Consider the following 23,210-nt stretch of genomic DNA (forward strand, 5'->3'; position numbering starts at 1 on the left):
ATACACTGTATACTTGACTCGCTAAATGGAATATACTTTCTTTCTGCACTATCTTCCCTAATGTATTAATGTAGTAGCCCATGTAAAAGGAAGTGAATTTTTTTTAGAATAACTAACTTAGGGTCACATTTTTGCACAACCCAACATTTTGACCTTGGCATAACATACCTGCCACATTGGGAAGCTTAACCTTATTTGGAGTTTGGCTACTCTGTTGACTAGGTCCTGGTCCTCAGTTTTCTCTGCTATCCTCTGGGAGCTGAGAACCTTTTTGTGTGATACCAGGTAAGTCCTCTGCTTTCACATATATTTTCAATTGCCTGTTATATGCTCTCACCCTTTTATTATCTTTTCCTAAATGTCCATGGAGCTTAGCAATAACCGCTCAATTTCATTGGCTATAAAGGTATTATTTGCCTCATTTACCTCAAAAGCCTTTGGACCTTTGCTCCAGGTCTTATATCCCCTTCCATTGATCTTACTATCCCATGCACTGAAATTGGAGGTTGTAACAACTGGATCTCTCTCTACCTAACACCACGGGCTCTGTGTGCTCCACCTACCAGCAACTAGGCTATAAATGACCCAGCTTCTAAACTGATCTTACCTTCTGTGCTCCCAGGCTACTCCCGGTACTAGTTTCTCCAGGAAACAGACAGAATTCATCATGCAGGGAGTTTATTAGGGAAAGCTCTCACAATCAACACCTGTGGAAGGAGGGAAAGAAAGTAAGATTTGGGAGGAGGGAGAGGTCAAGTGGGAGCTAAAACAGTCAGTCAGTCCCCAACAATGGGCAGAAATAGCTAGACCTTTATGACCCTCCTCCATCTATCATTGGATGATGTCTTCTCTAAAAGGGCAAGCTCTTGAGCCAACTGGCTCTCTGCAGCTAAGACAATCTCAGAAGAGTCTATTAACCAAAGTCTGTCCACTGGCAGCCCTCCCAAAAACTGAGAGAAGTTTTTTCTTGTCACAAAGGAGTTAATATGAAGACTATGCAATTAGATAAGATTCTTTTATTAACTATTTACTTTTAAGAATTTCTCATGCTTGTTAGATGTTAATGCTCTCAGAATTGATCCACAGATTCCCAATGAAAATTGCAGTAGACAGTAGACCTTTGTGTAAAGAAAAGACAGCATTCATTAAGTTAATTTAGAAAGCTGTAAAGTCAAAGGCAATTACTAAAGAATAATAAAAGGAATGTAACTTCCAAAACCAGGAGCAAGGGAAAGTGAAATAAAAATTAAAAACAAAGAAAGACAAAGCAAACCCTGGATCAATCCAAAAGAAGGAAAAGGGATGACACTAAATTAAGTGGTAAAAATAAGTTCAAAAATATTCCAATAGGGGTAAATATTTAATTATTAAAAGACAGCAATGGTCAGATTAGATTGTAAAAGCAAAATCCAGCCATTTATGGTTTTAAGAAATGACTTAAAGCCTAAGTACACAGAAAGTTTGAAAGTAAAGAAATGGAAAAATTGTACCAGGGAAATTTTTAATAAAGGAAAGCTGGTGGGGGCACCTGCGTGGCTCAGTGGGTTAAACCTCTGCCTTTGGCTCAGGTCATGATCTCAGGGTTCTGGGATTGAGCCCCGCATCAGGCTCTCTGTTCGGGAGGGAGCCTGCTTCTCCCTCTCTCTCTGCCTGCCTCCCTGCCTACTTGTGATTTCTCTGTCAAATAAATAAATAAAATCTTAAAAAAAAAAAAAGAAAGAAAGCTGATGTAGTAAGAATTATATCTGAAAAAAATAGGTTTTAAGATAAAAAAATTACATGACTAAAAAATATATCATGTAAATTACATAATAATAATACAAAGACATAATTATTTAATAATATGAACAATTTATTCAGGACAATATGGAAATATCTGCACACTTAATGATAGTATAAATAATTTATTCAATGAAAATATCAAAAGTTAATTAATGACATTATGAATAATTTTCTGGGAAAATATGACAATCCTTTACTTACATACATACCTGCCAGCATTGCATATAAGCAAAACCTGACAAATGTACAAGATGAAATTTGGAAGATATTAATCTGTCACCTATAAATTACTAAGATCAAGCAGCTTAAAAATTAGTAGGACAGAGAAGATCTGAATCATATAATGAGCAAACTTTAATCCAATGGACATAGCTTACACAATGCATGTAAAAGACAGAGACATACTCTTTTTTGGACAAAAATGGACTACTTAGAACTGGGCCCTAACATAAATCTTATGCCAAATAGGTGTGCCTGGGTGGCTTAGTGGGTTAAAGCCTCTGCCTTCGGCTCAGGTCATGATCCCAGGATCCTGGGATCGAGCCCCGCATTGGGCTCTCTGCTCAGCCTGCTTCTACCTCTCTCTCTGCCTGCCTCTCTGCCTACTTGTGATCTCTGTCAAATGAATAAATAAAATCTTTTTTAAAAAAATATTATGCCAAATCATTGACATAACACCCCTCTCATCACAATCTAATAAAATTAGAAATCAATAATAAATTGAAAGCTGATTTTTTAAAAATTTTTAATTTTTTCTTATCATATAATGTATTAGCTCCAGGGGTAGAGGTGTGTGAATCGTTAGGCTTAGACACTTCACAGCACTCACCATAGCACATACCCTCCCCAATGTCCATAACCCAGCCACCCTCTCCCTGCACCCCTCCCCCCCGGCAACCCTCAGTTTGTTTTGTGAGATTATGAGTCCCTTAAGGTTTGTCTCCCTCCCAATCCCATCTTGTTTCATTTTTTCCTTCCCTAACCCCCCAAACCCCTACGTTGCCTCTCAAATTCCTCTTATCAGGGACATCATATGATAATTGTCTTTCTCTGATTGACTTATTTCAGTCAGCATCATACCATCTAGTTCCATCCAAGTCGTTGCAAATGGCAAGATTTCATTTCTTTTGATGGCTGCATAGTATTCCATTGTATATATATACCACATCTTCTTTATCCATTCATCCATTGATGGACATTGGGCTCTTTCCGTAGTTTGGCTATTGTAGACATTGCTGCTATAAACATTTGGGTGCATGTGCCCCTTCGGATCAACACATTTGTATCTTTAGGGTAAATACCCAGTAGTATGATTGCTAGTCATAGGGTAGCTCTATTTTCAACTTTTTGAGGAACCTCCATGCTGTTTTCCAGAGTGGCTGCACCAGCTTACATTCCCACCAACAGTGTAGGAGGGTTCCAGAAAGCTGATTTTCTAACATCTAAGATAAATATTTAACTATGCTCAGTATTATGATTTCATAGATGATTTTATGACTTTCCTGCAAGGTTTTTTTAATTTATTTCCCTATCACCAACCAAAGTCTCCTTGGCCAGAATTAAGTCTAGCATACCAGGTTCCCTGTTGTTTACTCCTTCTTTTAAGAGATAAAATAAGTAAAAATAAATAAATAAAAGAATTCAGAAATGGAGATGACAATGTCACGGGAGCAAATTGCAGATGGCCTGGCCAGACTGAGCATGGGAGAAATATTTTACTATTTTTTTTAAGGTTTTATTTACTTATTTATTTAGAGAGATTGAACATGAACAGGGAGAGGGGCAGAGGCAGAGGAAGAGGGAAAAGCAGACTCCCCTCTGATCCTGGAATCATGACCTGTGCTAAAGGCAGATGCTTAACCAACTGGGCTATCCAGGCACCCCAGCAATATTTTATTTTTAAGTAATATCTTCTTAATACACATTATTAATCTGAGATAATAACAATGGAATCTCTTAACCATGTAGACGTGTTAAAAGTATTATTTGACTGAAAGCAGAACATGTGATAAAATTTTGTTCTTCCTTATCTGCCATTTTATCCCTTTATTTTTAAGCATTTTTTAAAAGATTGTATTTATTTATTTGACAGAGAGAGACACAGCAAGAGAGGGGACATAAACTGGGGAGTGGAAGAGGGAGAAACAGGTTTCCAGCGAAGCAGGGACCCCGATGTGGGGCACGATCCCAGGACCTAGAGATCATGATCTGAGTTGAAGGAAGATGCTTAATGATAGAGTCACCCAGGCGCCCCTTATCTCTCTCTCTCTCTCTCTTTTTTAAAAGATTTTATTTGACAGGCAGAGATCACAAGTAGGCAGAGAGGCAGGCAGAGAGAGAGAGAGACGGAAGCAAGCTTCCTGCTGAGCAGAGAGCACAATGTGGAACTCGATCCCAGGACCCTGGGATCATGACCTGAGCCAAAGGCAGAGGCTTTAACCCACTGAGCCACCCAGGTGCCCCTCTCTTTTTTAAAAGGAAAAGATTATTTATTTGAGAGAGAGAGTGCATGTGCCCAAGCGGGGGAGGTGGTGGGTAGGGACACAGGGAGTGGGTGAAGGAGAGAGAGAATCTCAAGCAGACTTCCTGCTTAGCACAGAGCCTGACAGGGGGACCCAATCTCAGGACCCTGAGATCATGACCTGAGCCAAAATCTAGAGTCACATGCTTAACCGACTGAGCCACCTAGGTGCCCCTGATTTCTTGTGAAGTTCTTAACCTTTCCGTGCTCCAATAGTCTCATCTATAAAATGAAGATAATAATAGTACCAATATCATGGGACTTTGTAAGAATTAAATGAGTGAATACATTCAAAGTGCTGAAGTCAGTATACATAGAATAGCTGTTATTAAATAGACTTGCTCTTGAAATTTAGTTTAGAATTCTCTTGATTTTTTTTATGTATCTTTTGCCAAATACATTATTTTTTTTCTTAAGATTTTATTTATTTACTTGAGAGAGAGAGAAAGGGCATGAGCAGGGGGAAGGGCAGAGGGAGAAACAAACTCTCTGCTGAAGGGGACCCCAATGTGGAGCTCGACTCCTGGTTGCCCGGATCATGACCTGAATCGAAGGCAGACCCTTAACCGACTGAGCCACCCAGGCACCCTACCAAATACATTCTTGCAGGACTTTTTGTGACATTCTCTCTCCCATGTTTTATGGATCACAGTTTAGAAAACTCAACCTCTTCTTGACATCACTGGCAAAACTGTTTGCTTACTTTGCTTAGTCAGAATTATAAAATGTCAGAGATTTTTTTTTAAAATCTGTGTTTCTAAATTCTTCCATCTCCTACCCAGTATGTCAGTCATTAGAAACACATTTCAGACTTTTTCTGATTATATCTATTCTTTCCATGTAAATCAGCACATGTGGATGGACTCAAATACAAGTTACAGAGCTTATAAATAAGCCTCCTTCCATAATCCTTAGGGCAAAAAGAATAATCAGCCTACTCTGTGATCCTTCCGGTGCAAAATATCCATATGCATTTCTATACAATAAAAATGAACAATCCAAAAATAAAATTAAGAGAATAATTCCATTTATAATATTATCAAGTAGTATAAAATATTTAGGAATAGATTTAAAAAAGAAGGTGCATGATTTGCCCACTGAAAACTAGAAAACATTGTCAAAAGACATTAAAGGAGACCTAAATAAATGGTTTGGAAGATTTAATATTGTTAAGATGGCAGTACTCCCCAGTAGAACTACAGATTCACTGCAATTCATATCAAAGTTCCTTCTGCCTTTTTGCAGACATAGGTAAACTAACCCTAAAATTTATGAAGTTACAAGAAACCCTGAATAATCAATTTTGGAAAAAAAAAAAAAAAGTTGAAGGACCTACACTTCCCAATTTCAAAACCTACGACAAAGCTATTGTAACCTCAAAATGGTGCAGTACTGGCATCAGCATAGATGATATATAGATGAAAAGAACAAAAATGGGATTCCAGCAATAAACCCATATATCCATGGTCAATTGATTTTTGACAAGGGTGGAAAGCCAAGGCAATGAGAAAATAATAGTGTCTTTAACAAATGGTGGTAAGATAAATGGATAGATACCATATGCAGAAGAATATAGTAGGACTCTTACCTCACATTCTATACAAAAATTAACTCAAAATGGATCAAAGATCTAACCATACAGATTAAAACTCTTCATGACCTTGGATTTGGCAATAGATTTTTAGGTATGACACCAACAACACAAGGAACAAACAGGAAAATAGATACATTGGACTTCATTGAAATGATAATCTTTTTTTTTTTTTAAGGTTTTATTTATTTATTTGACAGACAGAGATCACAAGTAGGCAGAGAGGCAAGGATAGAGAGGCGGGGGGCGGGGGAGCAGGCTCCTTGAGGAGCAGAAAGCCTGATGCGGGACTCGATCCCGGGACCCTGAGATCATGACCTGAGCCAAAGGCAGAGGCTTAACCCACTGAGCCACCCAGGCGCCCCTCAAAATGATAGTCTTTTGTGCATCAAAAGACCCTATCAAGAAAGTGAAAAGGTAACCCACAGAATGGAAGAAAATGTTTACAAATCATATAGCTGATGAAAGTCCAGTATCCAGAATATATAAAGAGTACTTATAACTTTATAACAAAAATAGAAATAACACAGTTTAAGAATGGGCAAAGACCTTGAACAGACCTTTCTCCAAAGAAGATATATAAATCATCGATAAAAACACACAAAAAGATGCTCAACATCCTTAGTCATTTAGTCACTAGAGAAACACACACATGATACCATTTCACATCTACTAGGATGACTATAATAATTCTTTTTCTTTTTTAAGATTTTAATTATTTATTTATTTGACACTCAGAGAGAGAGCACAAATAGAGCAGCAGACAGAGAGAGAGGGAGAAGCAGGCTCCCCGCTGAGTAGAGAACCTGACAGGAGACTCCATTCCAGGACCCTGGGATCATGACCGGAGCTGAAGGCAGACACCCAACCATCTTAGCTACCCAGGCGCCCCTATAATAATAATTTTTAAATAGAGAAATAAGTGTGGTGAAAATGTAGAGAAATTGGAGCCCTTATACTCTGCTAGTAGGAATGTAAAATGGTGTAGCTGCTGTGAAAACTAGTGCTCCCTCAAAAAGTTAAAAAGAATTACTATATGAACCAGCAATTCTACTCATAGGCATATAATTCCAAATTTAAAAAACAGTGTTCGAACAAAACCTTTTGTACACGTGTTCATAGTAGCATTATTCATAATATCCAAAAGGTGGACACAACTCAAGTGTCCCATCAACAAATGACTGGACAAACAAAATATGGAATATTCATACAATGAAATATTGTTCAGCCACAAGAAGGAATGAAGTGCTGATACAGGCTACAATATGGTTGAACCTTGAAAAGATTATGTTAAGTGAAAGAAGGTGGCAATAAATACTATATTTTTTGTTACTCTATTTATATGATATGTGCAGAATAGGCAAATCCTTAGAGACAGTAAGCAGATTAATGATTGCCAGGGGCTGGGAGGATGGTACATGAGGAAGTGACTATTAACAGGAGCAGAATTTCTTTTGGGGGTGATCCAAATGTTCTGGACTTAGGTAATGGTGACGATTATACAACACTATAAGAGTACTAAAAGCCACTGAACTGTACAGTTTATTTTTATTTTATTTTATTTATTTAAAGATTTTATTTATTTGACACAGAGAGAGAGAGCACAAGCAAGGGGAGCAGCAGAAAGAGAGGGAGAAAAAGGTCCCCTGCTGAGCAGAGAGCCCAATGTGGGGCTTGACCCCAGGACTCTGGGATCATGACCTGAGTCTAAGGCAGACGCTTAACCTATTGAGCCTCCCAGGTAACCCTGAACTGTACACTTTAAAATGGTGTACAATTTTCCCAAGTTAGGGGATGGAAATCCTAATTGACAGATTCAAGAAGGAAATTAGAAGTTAAGAATAAAAGATGAGAATGACTTTTTTATTCTCAACATATGTCATGATCCATTGTTAAACTGACCTTGTAAAGTTAATTTGTTGCAAACAGATTGGGGTTGACTCTGCAGGTATGGAAACTGTGTTTTCCAACTCTTCTTTTAACCATCTTATTTAATTGTGCTATTTTAAAAAAATGATTTATTATATATAAAACAACAGGCTAGACAAATAAGTAAGTACACTTACAATTTAAATAGTGGGTAATTCCTGTTGCTTCAGGCAGGGCTTCATGAGCCTTGGAAAGGAATTTGGGCTTTAAAGTCAGGGGTGTCTTGATAAGTTTCAAGTTCTAGAAAATTCATAGTAACTGCAATGGGAGAATGACATAGTAGGGAATCAGTCTATTTGCAGAAATCAGTTAGGAACCTTTCAGTGGCTTGGATGAGACTGATGGTGGTATGCACAGAATTAACAGAGAACGTGACCAATTTATTATATTAATCAGAACTCTTTCAAAGAGACAGAAATGACCTCGAGGAAACTCTGTTATAAGTGAGGAACTGTTGATTCCAGGAACAAAATCATGGAAAGGCCAGGGAACTACTGGCTCTGGGATGACTGGAAGACTAGATGGGGGAAATGGAATGCTGCCATCTCCTTCTATTTTTGTTCTCATTTCTTCTTATCTCTGAAAGTTCGCTGTTCCCTCTTTTAGGCTGGGGAGGGTACATGACCTGTTGGTGGCTCTGAATTCATGTCCTTACAGCTTTTGATGAAAGGAGACCTGCTATCTTTGATTCGGAATAGATTCAGAATGTAGTGTCCCAGGAAAAGCTGCCATTGGCCAGGTTCAGATCATGTTCTTATACCTGGACTCCTGTCTCCAAGGGGAGAGGTACTTAGACTGTCTAAGGGACATGATCATGCCAGTGGTCAAGGAGGTTAAGGTCCATTGCCACATAGGCAAAGGGGAGATGCAGGCCATCCTGAACAGACACAAGAGGCACTGCAGAGTTAATGGAATTTGGCGATTGATTGATTATGCAGGAAGGGCAGGAATGAGCCAAGTGTGACACTTAGATTTCCAACATCCTGGGAGGATGTTGGGGCTATGCTCTTAGACAGGAAAGGGAAGAATAGATGCAGGTTTGAAGAAGACAATGAGCTTACATTTGTAACCTGGGGAGTGCTAAAGCACAATGGGACATCCAATTTGAGATGCCCAATAACAGGCCTGATTTCCTAGAAGAAACAACTGAGCTGGATGGAGATTTGGGAATCATCAGCATTGAGAGTGACGGTGAAGCCCCAGGATTGGAGGCCATCTTTCAGAGTGGATGTAGAATGAGAAAAGAGTGGTTGAAGACAAACTCTGGAGAGAACCACCATCTGAAGGAAGGACTGAAATGACTAAGAAGGAACAGTAAGGAGTAGGAAACCGGGAGAGAATACTGTTACGTGTATTCTGGCTCACGGTGGTTGGAAGAGCTTGCAAGGAAGGATGAGAAAGCTGGTGGCAAAACGGAGAAGGAAGTCATAACCTTTCTAACAAGATAGGAACATATCAGCTAACAAAGCAAGTAGTGTGTGATAGGTGTCAAAATGAGTTCTAGGAGGGAGGGAGAGAAGAAGCATTATGGATTGGGGCAGCCAGAGGAAGTGGGATTTAAGCCAAAAATGCCCAAATGGGTAAGACTTGAATAGTTGGAAATAGGAGGAGAAATTCCAGGTTCGAGGAGTTTTTGAACAAAGGAGGGACTATACCAGGAACATTCAGGAGACTTACTTATGTTGAGGTTGATAACAGATAATTTCAGGAAACTGAGTTTAGGCCAAATGGAGAGGCTTTGAATGTCAAGCTAAAATATCTGATAATAAACGAGTTAGTAGAGAGTCTTCAGTGGTTTTAGATAGTCCCTTAAAGAAATTGCCCTGTTGTTGCTGCTATTATTTTGTCCTGTGATGTTTTGTTTTTGTTTTTACCTCTCAAAGACATCCCTGCTGGACCAGCCCCTATTGTATGAACCACATTCTCTCCCATCACATTGTATTTCTCTCTTTTGTTTTAGAGAACATTAGGTGTGACTCTGACGCTCTTTGAGTGTCAAAGCTGCTCTGGGACTGTTCAGAAGCTTTCTCCAATAGGTAGGTAAGTTTTCTTTTCTTCCATCCTATTAGTTCTACTTACATCTCTCAGGGACCATGTGAAACAATTCCACGTTTTCTCAAGTTTATGTTCTGAGGATGCTTATAGAGTTTCCACATTCCCTCTACTTTGAGCTTAGCCAAGGTATACATGTTTAATTCTTTTAATCTCTCCCCCTAAGTCACTCCCTCTGGCCTCTTAATCATCCTAATTGCTCTTCTTTGAATGGCAGCCAACTCAGTATGTGCATCTTCCTTGTGAGGCCATGAGGAACATACTATTCCACGTGTGGTCTCACTAGACCCATAAATTACCATCCTCCCATGGCTGGACACGTGGGACTGCCCCCCCTCCAACTCCCCCCCTTCCCACAGTGCAACCTGGCCTTGGTAAATCCCTTATCCAACAGGTTATCCTTCCATTTCCAGGTGGCCTTTTCCAAAGCTTGGAACCTCTGTTCACCACGTGCTCTCCCCCAACCTCCTGCCCCAGGAGGTCTCTCACTGGAGAGAGACTTGGGCCCAGGAGCAGGCCCAAGTGTCTGTGGAAAGTTGCAGCTAAGCTTGCACAAGTAAATCTTGGAAAGGGGCAGGCTGTGGAGTGCCCAGAATTAGAGGATGCTGCGGCCTGCCATGAGCTCTCTGGCCTGCAACGCTGTGAGCATTTAAGAAGGTGCAACTTGGAGGCTGCTTCCCTGTTTCCAATTATCCTTTTATCTGTGCTCTGGCCCCTCTCCTTACCTAAGTGTTTTCATAGCCCTCAGCCCTTACTGTTCAGCTTTGGGGGGGGATAAACGTGAAACCAAACAAATTATAAATATCCTGTTTCAAGATGTGTTATCACTCTGTGACTAGAAACCCTCAGAAGCCGGAGTCTTTTGAAAGCTCTAGTTCTTTTTTTTTTTTTTTTTTAAAGCTTTGAAAGGAAAAAAAAAAAAAAATCCTCTGCCACTCTAAGGATGTGGTGGCAGAGGTTAAACTGCCTTTGAGAAAGCCAAATGTTTGGACTTCAGTGAAGGTTGACATGGAAACCCACCTGAGGCTTCCTCTGGTGTCTCGGGAGGAAATAAAACCCGAGATGGATGTTCCCGTTGCGAGAGGAAGAGCCGCTCAGAGGGGTGGCAGGTAGGCCTGCACCGGGTGAGGGAGAAACGGCCCCGGGGGCGCAGACGAGGCAAGTCGGCGGAAGACATCAAAGGCCAGAAAGGGCACGACTGCGGCGTCTGTGCCGGTGCCCCGGGGACATCCCGGCCGTCCCGGAACTTTCCACGGCCGGGGCTCCAGCGCCGCCGCTACTGGAAAGTTGACGTTTTTATTCGAAGCCCTTTCGCCCAGCCGTTTAATGAAGAGCAGCCGCGGGCCGGGGACGGCGGCGTCCCGGCGTCCCGGGCGGGGGCGCGCCCAGTGGGCACCTCCCTGGGCCGCCCGGCACCGCCGCCGCCGCCGCCGCCGCCCCGGCCCCACACCAGGCCGCAGGGCGGCGGCCGCCGAGCCGGGGAGGGGTGGGGTGCGGCGGAGGGGCTGCGCGCCGCCGCTCCCCGCCTGCCGGCCGCGCGCCTCCGCTCCGCCTGGCGCTTGCACGCCCCCACGCAGCTTTGCCCGCCGCTGTGCGGTAGGCTGTCCGGCTTCGGCCACTCCCCACGTGGGCACGGGAAAACTACAGTGAACCGAAGTTTTTGTTCCTTGGGGTTGGGGGAGGGGGTGGAGAGAGCGTAGAAGTGAGGAGAGTCTTGAGAGAAAGAGAGGAGGAGGAGGAGGAGGAGGAAGGAAGCCAGAGAAGGGAGCCTGTAGGAACCGGAAGGAAGCAGGCAAGAAGCTGGTTGCTTCCAGGTTCTCCTTGTGTCTTTCTATCCGGATCTCTCCTCAGAGGTGGGCCAGGCTTGTGGGGGGAACTAGCCCTTGCACTCCAGGTGGCCCAGACTCTTCCGTTGCTACTCTGAGTGCTTGAGCATGCCCTAGAAAAGAAATCTTGAGAATGTCTCTCTGGGGGATTTTGAGGGCCTCCATCTTGTAGGGTCACCGTCCAAGTCTGGGTTATCCATACAGTCTAGTTGTGAGGTAAAAGAAGGACTCCTCGTTCAATCTGAGTATCAGATAAACAAGGAATAATTTTTACTCTAAGTATGTCCCATTCAATAGTGTGTGTGTGTGTGTGTGTGTGTGTGTGGCTAAATCTGGTAGCTGATTCAGTGTGTATTTATGATTCCTCTAATTCAGTTCCTGTCCAGGCAGCCACTCTTTGAAGTAGGAAAAGGACTCCTGCACACTCTACCAGCCACCAGGCCCAATTTCCAGTCTTCTTTTTGTCCCCTCTAAATTTGGTACAAGTTCAGCTTTGGGCCAAACTGTGAGGTGTTTTCTGGGGCAGTTGGTGGAGAGAGCTGCGTTGGGGGCAGAGATCAAGGGGTCTGTAATTTAGGTTACCTAAGATAGCAATTGGAATTTCCAGCTTGAGATAACACCTCGACTAAGTGCTGTCTTCTCATTTATTGGAGGCATTTACAAGATGTGCTGTGAACATAAGAGTTAAATAGTAATCGCCTTTTGTAAGAGCAACTCTAACTGGAGTTTACATTTGGGATTAATAGTAAACTCCCCAGGCCTTACCGAGAGAAGAATGCAGTTGCCCAAATAAACAATATTTTGATCAGGACTGAGCACCAGTCCTCAGAGCATGTAGCCTTTTCCTAGCAAGGAGCATTTCCCAACTCTGAAGTAATTCGCAATGTGCTAGAAAAACATTTTTAAAAAATGGATATCTTAGATACCATAAAAGGGAAAACAATTCTCCCTTTTTAAGTAATAAATACCATTTGTAGGAGAATTCCTTCAGTTTGCAGTTCTGAATTATTTCCTGATAATGTGAGGTTTACAGTCTTGAACGGTGCCTACTGCCTATATAGTAAAGAGGAGTCTAAAAGAACAATGTAGGTCTGGGGTTTACTGTCCTCCAAATGTTACACATTCTTCTTGATACATAAAACTAAGAATGCATGCCACATATGGGGCTGGTCATCGAGACCCAGAGTGGAAGGCCCCTCAGAGGGTGGAATTCTGTCACAGCTTCCCAGTGGCCATTGTTCCTTCGGCCTCTCTAACCAAAGGGGAGGAATAGCGAAGGAACACTTTCAAGTTGCTTCCCCCCAACCCCTTCCCATTATGTCCCCAACATCACAGACTGGATTTCAGCAAGATACAACATCTCAACAAAGACAGTCCTTTGACTAGAATCTGAAAGTGCTGAGAAGCACAGAAAACATGTTGTTCTACTGGGAGGTCTCAAACAGCTCCAGGAGGACTCTCTTGGACAGCCCTGGGTCTACTCCAGAAATGCTGCTCACTCTGCCCCCTGGTGCATGTGTGTGCGCGACTCATCCAGTCCGGAATTCCTTCCTCACCACTTCCAGGCAGTGTTGTGAGCTGCTTTTGGAAGATCCTGCCTTCCTGGGGCCAGTGAATGTTTCTCACTCTGTGGGTCATGTGCTTAAGGTTGGGGAAACCAAAAACTTGGATTTCTTTCCAGTTCATTCCTTCAACAAATATTTGTTGATTTCCTACTGTGTCCACATCACTTTTCACCAAGCTGTCAAGGGAGTCAGGCTTGGGGATGAATGGGGCGGAGGCTGAGTCACTGTGGGGAGTGTTGTGGGCGAGCGGATGGCAAGGGGAGAGAGTGGGCACACTGGAATTTAATAACAGTAAAGCCACTTTATGCTCAATGTCTAGCAGTGTTTCTGGCACAAAGCTAATGCTCAGAAAGTATTTGTTGAATCTACTCGGCAGTGAAATATTCTGGGTGATTAACTTTTTCTTATTATCCTTAAACTCCTTTTCATTTCAGTAAGTATCTTATCAATCCCTTCTTGGTAACAATGTGTGCCAAAGTAAGATTTTTTTTCCTTAGAGGCTTAAAAACTTTGGAGCATATCAGACTCATTTTCTGATCTCAGATTGGGTCTGCCGCGTAATGAGTCCTATGGCAAGGCATTGCAGGAGAGGAGGTGAGTATGCACTGACAGAGGGACAGGTCTGGCTTTTTTGAAGAACTCTCTTATGCAAGTTTCTTTGTTGAGATGCTGCTGCATCTCACTGAAATTCAACCTACGACAACGTTTGGGGGCAGGAAGGGAGGGAGAGGAAAACAATTAAGTAGGAAATGGGTATGACTTGGGAGCCCTGCTTATTAATGAACTATATGCCTCTATCCCACGGCAACGTCCAGGTAGGGTAGGTTTGTGTGAGTGAAGCGGAGGGGCCTCTTCTCAGCTTTTGGTGAGGTGCAAGAAATATCTGGGAGACCCCCCACAAACACACACAAACACACAAACACACGGCCAAGTCTGGCTGCTCACGCTGCGTGAAATTTTATGGATAGCGTTGCCCAGGGGTTGACATGGGAAACATTGCTACTGACTATTAAATGTTTTATTTTATTTTTTTAAAAGATTTTATTTATTTGACAGAGAAATCACAAGTAGGCAGAGATGCAGGCAGAAAGAGTGGGTGAAGCAGGCTCCCCGCTGAGCAGAGAGCCTAATGTGGGGCTTGATCCCAGGCCCCCAGATCATGACCCGAGCCAAAGGCAGTGGCTTAACCCACTGAGCCACCCAGGAGCCCCTAAATATTTTAAAACAATTAGATGTTTATTGGTTCTAGAATGTGAAAACCTTCCATAGTGCTGGATCTGGTGGGAGGCAGAGAGGAAAGAGAAGAGTCTCCACCTGCTGGGGCCTATAGAGTTGTTGCAGATTCAAAGGTAACACAAAACAATCAATTGATGTTATGACACAGGTACATAGAGACGGCAGAAAAGGACATGGGTCTCAGGAGCCAGAAAGAGTTAGAAGGCGAGAAGGGCTGATAGGGATAATAGTAAGGTGCCAGACACTGTGCTAAACAGACTGAGGGGACTGTTTCTGTGATCTACACTCTAGCTCTGTGGTGGCTGTGCTCTTGTTCCCATTTTCTACATGAGAAAGCTGAGTCGTACAACATTTAACTTGCCCCAGGTCACTCGGGATATTAATGGTGAAGCTGATATCAAGACATCTGTATAGAAGACAAAAAGAGTGGATGAAAATTGTAGTGTAGTGGGGGGGGGGGGCAGCACTTCCCCTCCCCCCCTCTCTCTTTAAAGCACGGTTGATAATTCCTACCTTTCAAGATTATTAGGTGGGATAAATGAGAGTGTTTGTGTGCATTCCAAGAGGCCTGGTGCTCAGTGGGAAGTCAGACTGCATTAGGGAAAAGTGGGGGTGAGGACAGACATCCCAGTGAGGAGTGGGGCACATGACTAATGGGAACAATGGGAAAGGGGATCTCGTTATTAGAGGACCTCAAAACCTGAGAGAGAGGACCTCAAAACCAGTTGATGTGTCATTACATACTTCACCAGAAGTAATGGTTCTTTTCTGATTTGGGAAATAGTATACACTCACAAATAATTTGGTGGGAAAACCTGGGAAAGTAGAGAGATTAAAAAAATAATAATTCCACCACTTGTACATAACCATATATCTTTTTTTATTATCTAACTTTGATCCTAACTTTATGTTATAAAATAAAAAATCATGATCTTAACTTTATGAAATACAGTGCTCATAAATGTATAATAAATACATCTACTTATAATATTCTTTACAATTATACTGTGAAATTCTGCTTTTTTCATGCCTTTTTGAGAACATTTTCCTCACCACAAGATAGTATTTTTTAAAAGTATTTAAAGTGAGAGAGAACAATTTCTCTTTTATTGGCTATTTTGATTGTTCCCAATTTTTCACTTAAAAAATAGCAGTGGGATGAATATCTTTATTTGCACTTTAAAGAATTGTTTCTTTAGGCCGAATTCCTAGAAATGGAGATACTAGGTCAAAAAGTTAAAGTGTTTTCAAGGCTCTTGATTTCATTTACCAAAGAGCTTTCCAGAAAGGTTAAATCAATTTCTGTTCCCACCAGTACCATATGAGAGTGCCCATTTTAGGAATCCCTTGCCCACAATAAATTTTCCTTTTTAACTGATAATTTCATAGAAAAACATAGTATCTTGTTTTACTTTGTATTTCTTAGATTATAAGTGAGGTAGAACAGTTTTTCCAGTTTATTGGCTATTTGTATTTCTTCTTTTGTGAATTTTTTCTTTGTGTTCTTGACCATTATTCTAGAACAGCACTGTCAAATAGAGACCTGATATGAGTCATGTACATATGTTTTTCTAAAGTACAAACCTGAATGTGTCAGAGAGCAGGAAGTAGGAAAGAAGTAACAATGGCTTTGCCTTCTCTCAGGCTTCAGTTTTGAATTTTAAGTGAAAAAAATACGTCATCTTTTATGGAATTTCTCAATTCAGTTTCAAAGATTTTGTATTTAGTAGAATTTCCTCCCAGATTTTAGAAATAGATAGACTGGGTTTTAGTTGGGTTTAGACTTGGGTTTTAGTTTTTCTCCACCCACGGATATATTAGCTCATGGGAAAGGTTCTATTAGAAAGTATTAATCAAACACCACAGGTTTTACTCTGGGTGAATAATTTTGACCAGGAGTTGAGATCATGAGAGCCATTTTAGGATGATGCCTGACCTGACAGAACCATGTTTTGGAAGAGTTTGAGCTTGGAGGTCTGTAGACAAGCTGGGAAGTCATTGGAACACACAGGCCTGAGGCACTGAGACTTTTGAAGGGACAGCGACATCAGGAATGGAGCAGGATGTGTCTATCCAGAAAACAATTCCTGTGAAAAGAAACTTTGGGTCTTTGTAAAAAAAAAAAAAACTGGACTATAGCAAATGAAGATAGAGAGAAAAGCTGGCTTTAAATGTTTTGTGTGTATTTTGGTGGATTTAAGAAAACAAAACAGTTTGCCTCTGCATAGAAATGGGAGGGTAGGAAATCTCACTTATGGGAAAATGTTATTTTCATATGGGATATGCCGACGTGGAGGGAAAAGTTGTCAGTCTGTGGAAGAAACTGAAGACTGGCTTATTCAACAACCATTCAGTCTCTGTTCCAGCTAGTCCTGTATCGCAGGCACTAGAAAGCTAAACAAACAAACCTGTTCTCAATCTCCTAAGCAGATGAATTATAAGCATGTGACTATAAGCATGGATTCTGCCTTAGTTGCACCTTTGAGATTTAATGGCAGAATGGAGCACATGGGCTTGTGGAAGAGGTCACATCTGAGCTAGGATTAGTAATGATGTGGTGAGAATAATGGAGTGATAGGAGATCGGCTTCTCAGAGAAGAAAAAAGGTGCTGGTCAAATGTGTGGGGATTTTATTAAGGAGATAACTCTGAAGAACATGAAAGGTTTGGTTTTGTGGGGCTGGTTGAGGCTGAAGGACATAAAACTTTATAGGCTATATCAATTCAATGTTATATCTTTCTGCACTGGGAGCCAAAGAATACATGGCAAGACTAATAGAGTATTTGCTTTAACTTTGTTATGACTTTTAATAGTATGGCTTTGAGCAGGTTGCTTATAGTCTCTAGATTTTCACTTCCTCTTCTTTTTTTCTTTAATTTTAAATTTTTTATTAACATATAATGTATTATTAGCCCCAGGGGTACAGGTCTGTGAATTGCCAGGTTTACACACTTCACAGCACTCACCATAGCACATACCCTCCCCAATGTCCATAACCCAACCACCATCTCCCTACCCCACTCCCCCCAGCAACCCTCAGTTTGTTTTGTGAGATTAAGAGTCTCTTATGATTTGTCTCCCTCCCAATTCCACCTTGTTTCATTTTTTCCTTCCCTACCCCCCAAGCTCCCCACTTTGCCCCTCAACTTCCTCATATCAGGGAGATCATATGATAATTGTCTTTCTCTGATTGACTTATTTCGCTAAGCATAATACCCTCTAGTTCCATCCATGTCATTGCAAATGGCAGGATTTCATTTTTTTGATGGCTGCATAGTATTCCATTGTAGATATATACCACCTCTTCTTTATCCATTCATCTGTTGATGGACATCTATTCGCTTCCTCTTCTTACATATCTAAGACCATTTTTGCCAGAATTGAAGCCCCCTCCAAAGTGAATTTTTTTTTTTTTTTTATTTGACAGAGAGAAATCACAAGTAGATGGAGAGGCAGGCAGAGAGAGAGGGAAGCAGGCTCCCTGCTGAGCAGAGAGCCCGATGCGGGACTCGATCCCAGAACCCTGAGATCATGACCTGAGCCGAAGGCAGTGGCTTAACCCACTGAGCCACCCAGGCGCCCCCCAAAGTGAATATTTAATAGTAGTTCCCCACCTCTATGAATCAGGCAGTGTGCTAGGTACTTAAGATACAAAGTTTATCATGACAAGGTCTCTACCCTCAAGAACTCATATATTCTGTCGGGGGAGAGCACAGTAGTCAACAGGAATTACAATACAAATCAGAGTAATGATGAAGGTCCGCAAAAGCATCCCAGCTTGGGTAGGGCTGGGGAGTTGCAGAGGAAATCAAGGAAGATTCTCAGAGGAGAGTAGATTTGTTGCAGATCACAGGGGTGAGTCTAAGTGTTTAGATAGAGAAAGCAGGGAAGTCATTTTTAGTCAGCTGAGAAGCATGGACAATGGTGTAGGTATATGAACACTTTCAGCCAGGACTAGTAACATGTCTAGGTACTCTGGGAGGATGGGTCATGGTGATCTGACCCTTCTGTTGCCCCTGATACTTGCTCTGTCAGTTGACTCCTCCCTCTCAGTAGCTTCAGGATCCCTTTACATAGGCCACTTCTCTTTGGTCAAAACCTATAAACTCAAGTCTTCTCAGAGATTTGATAATTTTCCTTGTTTGTCTGTTTCTCCATCTATTGCCCTTTGACTATCTTTCCTTCCTTTTCACTCTCGGTCTCCCTCTTCTCCCTTTGTAACTCAATCTCAATCAATCTTTCTTTCTTTTAAAGATTTTATTTATTTATTTGACAGACAGAGATCACAAGTAGGCAGAGAGGCAAGGGAGGGGGGTGGGGAAGCAGGCTCCCTGCCAAGCAGAGAGCCAGATGTGGGGCTCAAAGCCAGGACCCTGGGATCATGACCTGAGCCAAAGGCAGAGGCGTAACCCACTGAGCCACCCAGCACCCCTCAATCTCAGTCTTTCTTACTCAATCTCCAGTGCCTTAGGTTCCTTGTCCATCCCTCTGCTAATCTATTCTTACCGCAGGTTGCCGGGGGCTAACAGATGGCCAGAATCCATAGCTCCTTTTTCTGTTCCTTTCTTATTTACCTCTGTAATAGTTAGCCCTTTGCTGCTTCTTCCCAAATCTTCTACCTCACTATCCTTTCAGAATCTCTTGAGTCTTCTGTCACCTTTGCCAGTCCTTTTCTGCTGCCCAACCCTGAAGTTTAATGCTTCCTAGCATTCTTTTCTGAGCTCCATTTTTACAACCAACAACTCTCTCGGAGTAATGTCCCTCTCTTGGGGTTTCAATTTACCTCCCTCCATTATTCTAGCGATTCTGGAACCCTTATCTGTGGCCTCTGCCTCTTGCCTGGGGTTCCATGTCACGTTTCCCATCTCCTACTGAGGACTCCATTTTTCTGTTCCTCAGGCATCTCTAAGTGAATATATCTCCAATCAAACTTATTAGCTTTTCCAACAATCCTATTTCCCATATATCCTATATATACTTCCTATATATCCATTTCCATCTCAGTGTCCAAACTTGAAACCTGGGAGGGGTCCTTACAGCCTCCTTCTCTCTCTTCCATATCCAATTTATCAACAAATCCTTTTATTCCTTTCTATTTATCTCATGAGTTTTTTCTCTCCTCGTCACTGTCTGAGATCCTGATCACTATTGAACTGATCAGCTTTCTTTTTTAGGGGTGGGGGTCAGCTTTTTCGTTCGTATTCTTTCTTTTCCTTTCACTCCACTCAAATCTATCTTCAAGTATCTTTCAGAGGGATCATTCTAAACTACATTCATTCCAACATGAGTGATGTAAATCATTCCACATTCCTGATTGAAAAATGTGTTTTCTATTACCTAAAACAGTAGTTATCCTTCTTGCACAGAGACTTTTTCATGTCGAAACACCTGGTGTATGCCCACGTGTTAGCTATACTCTTGGTGCCTGTTGATTGAGAAAGCACATCAACCAAAAGCTACTTCAAATTCAGCGACAAGTTTATTCTGTTATTAACAAATATAGCATTGACATACATTGACCAATAATATATATTCAGAAACATAAGACATATTTCATCTGAAGGCCATGAATGGTGGATTCTTGGACTCCTTGCAATAACTACTTCCTACTAGTCAGGAACCACTGCCTTAAAGATGACATCCAAATTAATTAATGAGCTATATAAGGTAATTTAAACATTTTTTTTTTCTTGAGAGAGAGAGAGAACCTGCAGTTGAGTGTGGCGGGTGGTGGTGGAGAGGGGAGGTGGAGTGGGGAAAAGGGCAAAGGGAGAGGGAGAGAGAGAATCGTAAGCAGGCTGCATGCCCAGGACAGAACCCAAGGTGGACTTTGACTTTATGTTCCTGAGATTTTAACCTGAGCTGAAATCAAGAGTTGGATGTTGAACCAACTGAACCAACCCAGTGTCCTGTAAAGTGATGTTTCCACTCTCATCTCTAGTCACTTTGCCGTCCTTGCCTTCTTGTCACACCACGTTGCCTCCACAAGTTGCTCCTTTTCCTCCGGTTCCTCACTCATCACTTTTTCAGGAATTCCCTTCCTTCCTTTCCTCTATCTAAAACATCCGTATCTTATCCCTCAAGACCTGACAAAAATGTCAGGAGAGAAGACTTATTTAGATTCCTCTTAGAGTTATTTGTTCTTTGATGCAACTCATAACACTTCGTGCATCATCTCTAGCAAAGCACTTATTACATATTATATTAGGATGGTTTTTACATTTATCTCTCTCCCTAGATTCTGGGCTCCCAGGTGGCAGAGTCTGGGTCTTATTCATCTTTGTATCCTGGCCTCCCAGAATAGTGCTTGGCATATGGTAAGTGCTGTGGTATATAGTAAATGTTGGTGGATTCATAGTAACTATTAGAATATCTCTGGCAACCTTAGAGCAGCATCAAAGAAAAGCAAAATCCCAGCCCTGAATGCCTAGCTCTTTCCTCGAAACTACCACTCTATGCTTCTGGAGCGTCTGCAAGCATATGCAGGGACAAATAATGATCAATCTTACACTTATCCATAAACGTGTAGAAAGTTACAGCTATAAATAACTGTAGCTGTCATGCAATATGAGTCCTTCACATTACAGACTGGGAAATCGGCATTGAGACTTTCCTTTTCCACATCCAGCATCACTCTTTTTAGCTTTCTCCATATTCTGGTCCCTGATTCATTTTCTTTGGATCCCGACTTGTCTACATTCCTCCTAAATTGTTGGAATAAGTCACTCATTTACAGAAGGTATAAAATTTGTTTTAGTCCCTAATATACAAATGCCTGCAATCCATAGATAGTGTATATTTTTAAATGATTTAGACATTTTAATCTTCCTCCTGGCCCCAAGTTCTTCACTGGGCAGTATCTAAGGAGGAACAGCATTGGCAGATGTGAATTCAAGCTTCCTTTACTTCTCTTGCCCAGACTGTGAGGGAAGTGAATGGGCAGCAAAGTGCCAAAGGCAAGCGGCCAGAGAAGAGCAGCAACCTGGACATCCAACCTCTGGAAAAGTGAAAATCTACTGAGGCCCACTCTCATTTCAGAGATTATAACCTGTCTGGTTTGTATAACCTCTGAGCCTTGAGCCTCAAATACCAGGTGTCAAACAGGAGATGGGTATTTTTGTGGCAATGTGGATGTATTTGGTGGGGGCAGGGGGGGATATTTATATGGAACCATGAAGTAAGTGACTTGAAGGAGAATGTGGAGAAAATTTGTCTTGGGCAAGAGGCTAAGCCCCTAAAGTATCTTCAGGATGCTGTGTATAACATGGAAAAAATTAGACTTTCTTCTGTTGCATCCAACTGACTACATGGTCACTTTGAGAACAGGAAAGTGGTAGTTATTCTTGAAGAAGTGTGCAGGAGAAAATTTAGCAAGAGGAAGTTATAACTGAGGACTTCTGAAGCGTCTGCCCCAGATCTAAAATAGATTACTGCCTCCCTATGGAGGAAAAACCTGGGCATCTCACTGAATTTAAATGAGGTATTACTGTTTGTTATTAAAAATGAAAATCCTCCTACATCTAGTTGCCTGGGGTGTGCAAGCATCCTTACCAACCTGTATTCTATCTTTTGGCAAGTAAAAGTGACCTGAACTCATCTATTTATACAGATTCCTAACTCTAGGGGTGGAAATTGTCAGGCTTCCAAATTCAAGTCTAGGGAGGTTAGAATCCTTATTGTACAAAGCTTGTCCATCAAATAAAGCTGGTGTTAATTAACTCTGGCATTCCTAAATTCATTTTGCATATTCAAAGGTTGCTATGAAGGCTGGGTCTTAAATAACAAATGCACAGACAGCACCATTAAGCAGAATGCAGGCATCACATAGTTTTCCTTGTGTTGCTTCTGTTACCAATCAAGCATGCAGATGTGAGACTAGAGCATTTCTGCTCTAGTAAGTCCCACAAAAGATGCTGTTCATTGATCTTGGCAGTGGTTAGTACTATTCTAAGAAGGCAGCTGTACATGGCAGAGCTCACTGTTATAGCTCAAAATCTGTCCTTTCTTAACACTTGCAGGACATTAGGTTACGGCATTCAGAAGGAAATAGAACAGATAGAAGGGTACATTGAGAAACAGTTAAAATGCTATGACTTATAAAATCCCTTATGTGCAGCACAATGTTTTCAGTTATTAAATGAACATAATTAAAGAGCAATTTGCTTGCATTGTTAGTACTGTTGTATATTCCTACCATATTGGTCAGTTTTAACTTTTTTTTTTTATATAGATTTTATTTATTTATTTGACAGACAGAGAAAGATCACAAGTAGGCAGAGAGGCAGGCAGAGTGAGAGGAGGAAGTAGGCTCCCTGCTGAGCAGAGAGCCTGACCCTGGACTCGATCCCAGAACCCTGAGATCATGACCTGAGCTGAAGGCAGAGGCTTTAACCCACTGAGCCACCCAGGAGCCCTAGTTTTAACTTTTTGTAGACAACTTGCAACTAGTGCAGATGAATAGTAGTTCATGGATATATTTAAATCTAAAACAAGAGGTTTACATGATATTTTAGAAATTTTAGTTAGCACGTTTCAAGTTATAGTAACTTCAACAAATACCCTATGTAAACAGAATATTTGGATATAAAGTAAGCCACCAATGCAATATCTCAGAGGTTGGTCTTCTTTTTTCATGTGATCCTTTTCTGGGCAACAAAATTGCAAACTCATTTGCAGGCGATTGGGAGGCACACAGAGAAATGCCCGTG

General features: G+C 41.6%; 1 long non-coding RNA gene across 1 annotated transcript; it reads right to left on the bottom strand.

The window, feature by feature from the left end:
• Nucleotides 1–665: 665 nt before the first annotated feature.
• Nucleotides 666–10,982, bottom strand: LOC309860717. The gene is made up of 2 exons (XR_014309552.1): nucleotides 10,896–10,982; nucleotides 666–707 (listed from the first exon to the last, which is right to left on the bottom strand). It is a non-coding gene; the product is annotated as an uncharacterized lncRNA (long non-coding RNA).
• Nucleotides 10,983–23,210: the final 12,228 nt, after the last annotated feature.

This window comes from Mustela nivalis (assembly GCF_964662115.1).
Source record: "Mustela nivalis genome assembly, chromosome: 3".
Taxonomy (NCBI): domain Eukaryota; kingdom Metazoa; phylum Chordata; class Mammalia; order Carnivora; family Mustelidae; genus Mustela; species Mustela nivalis.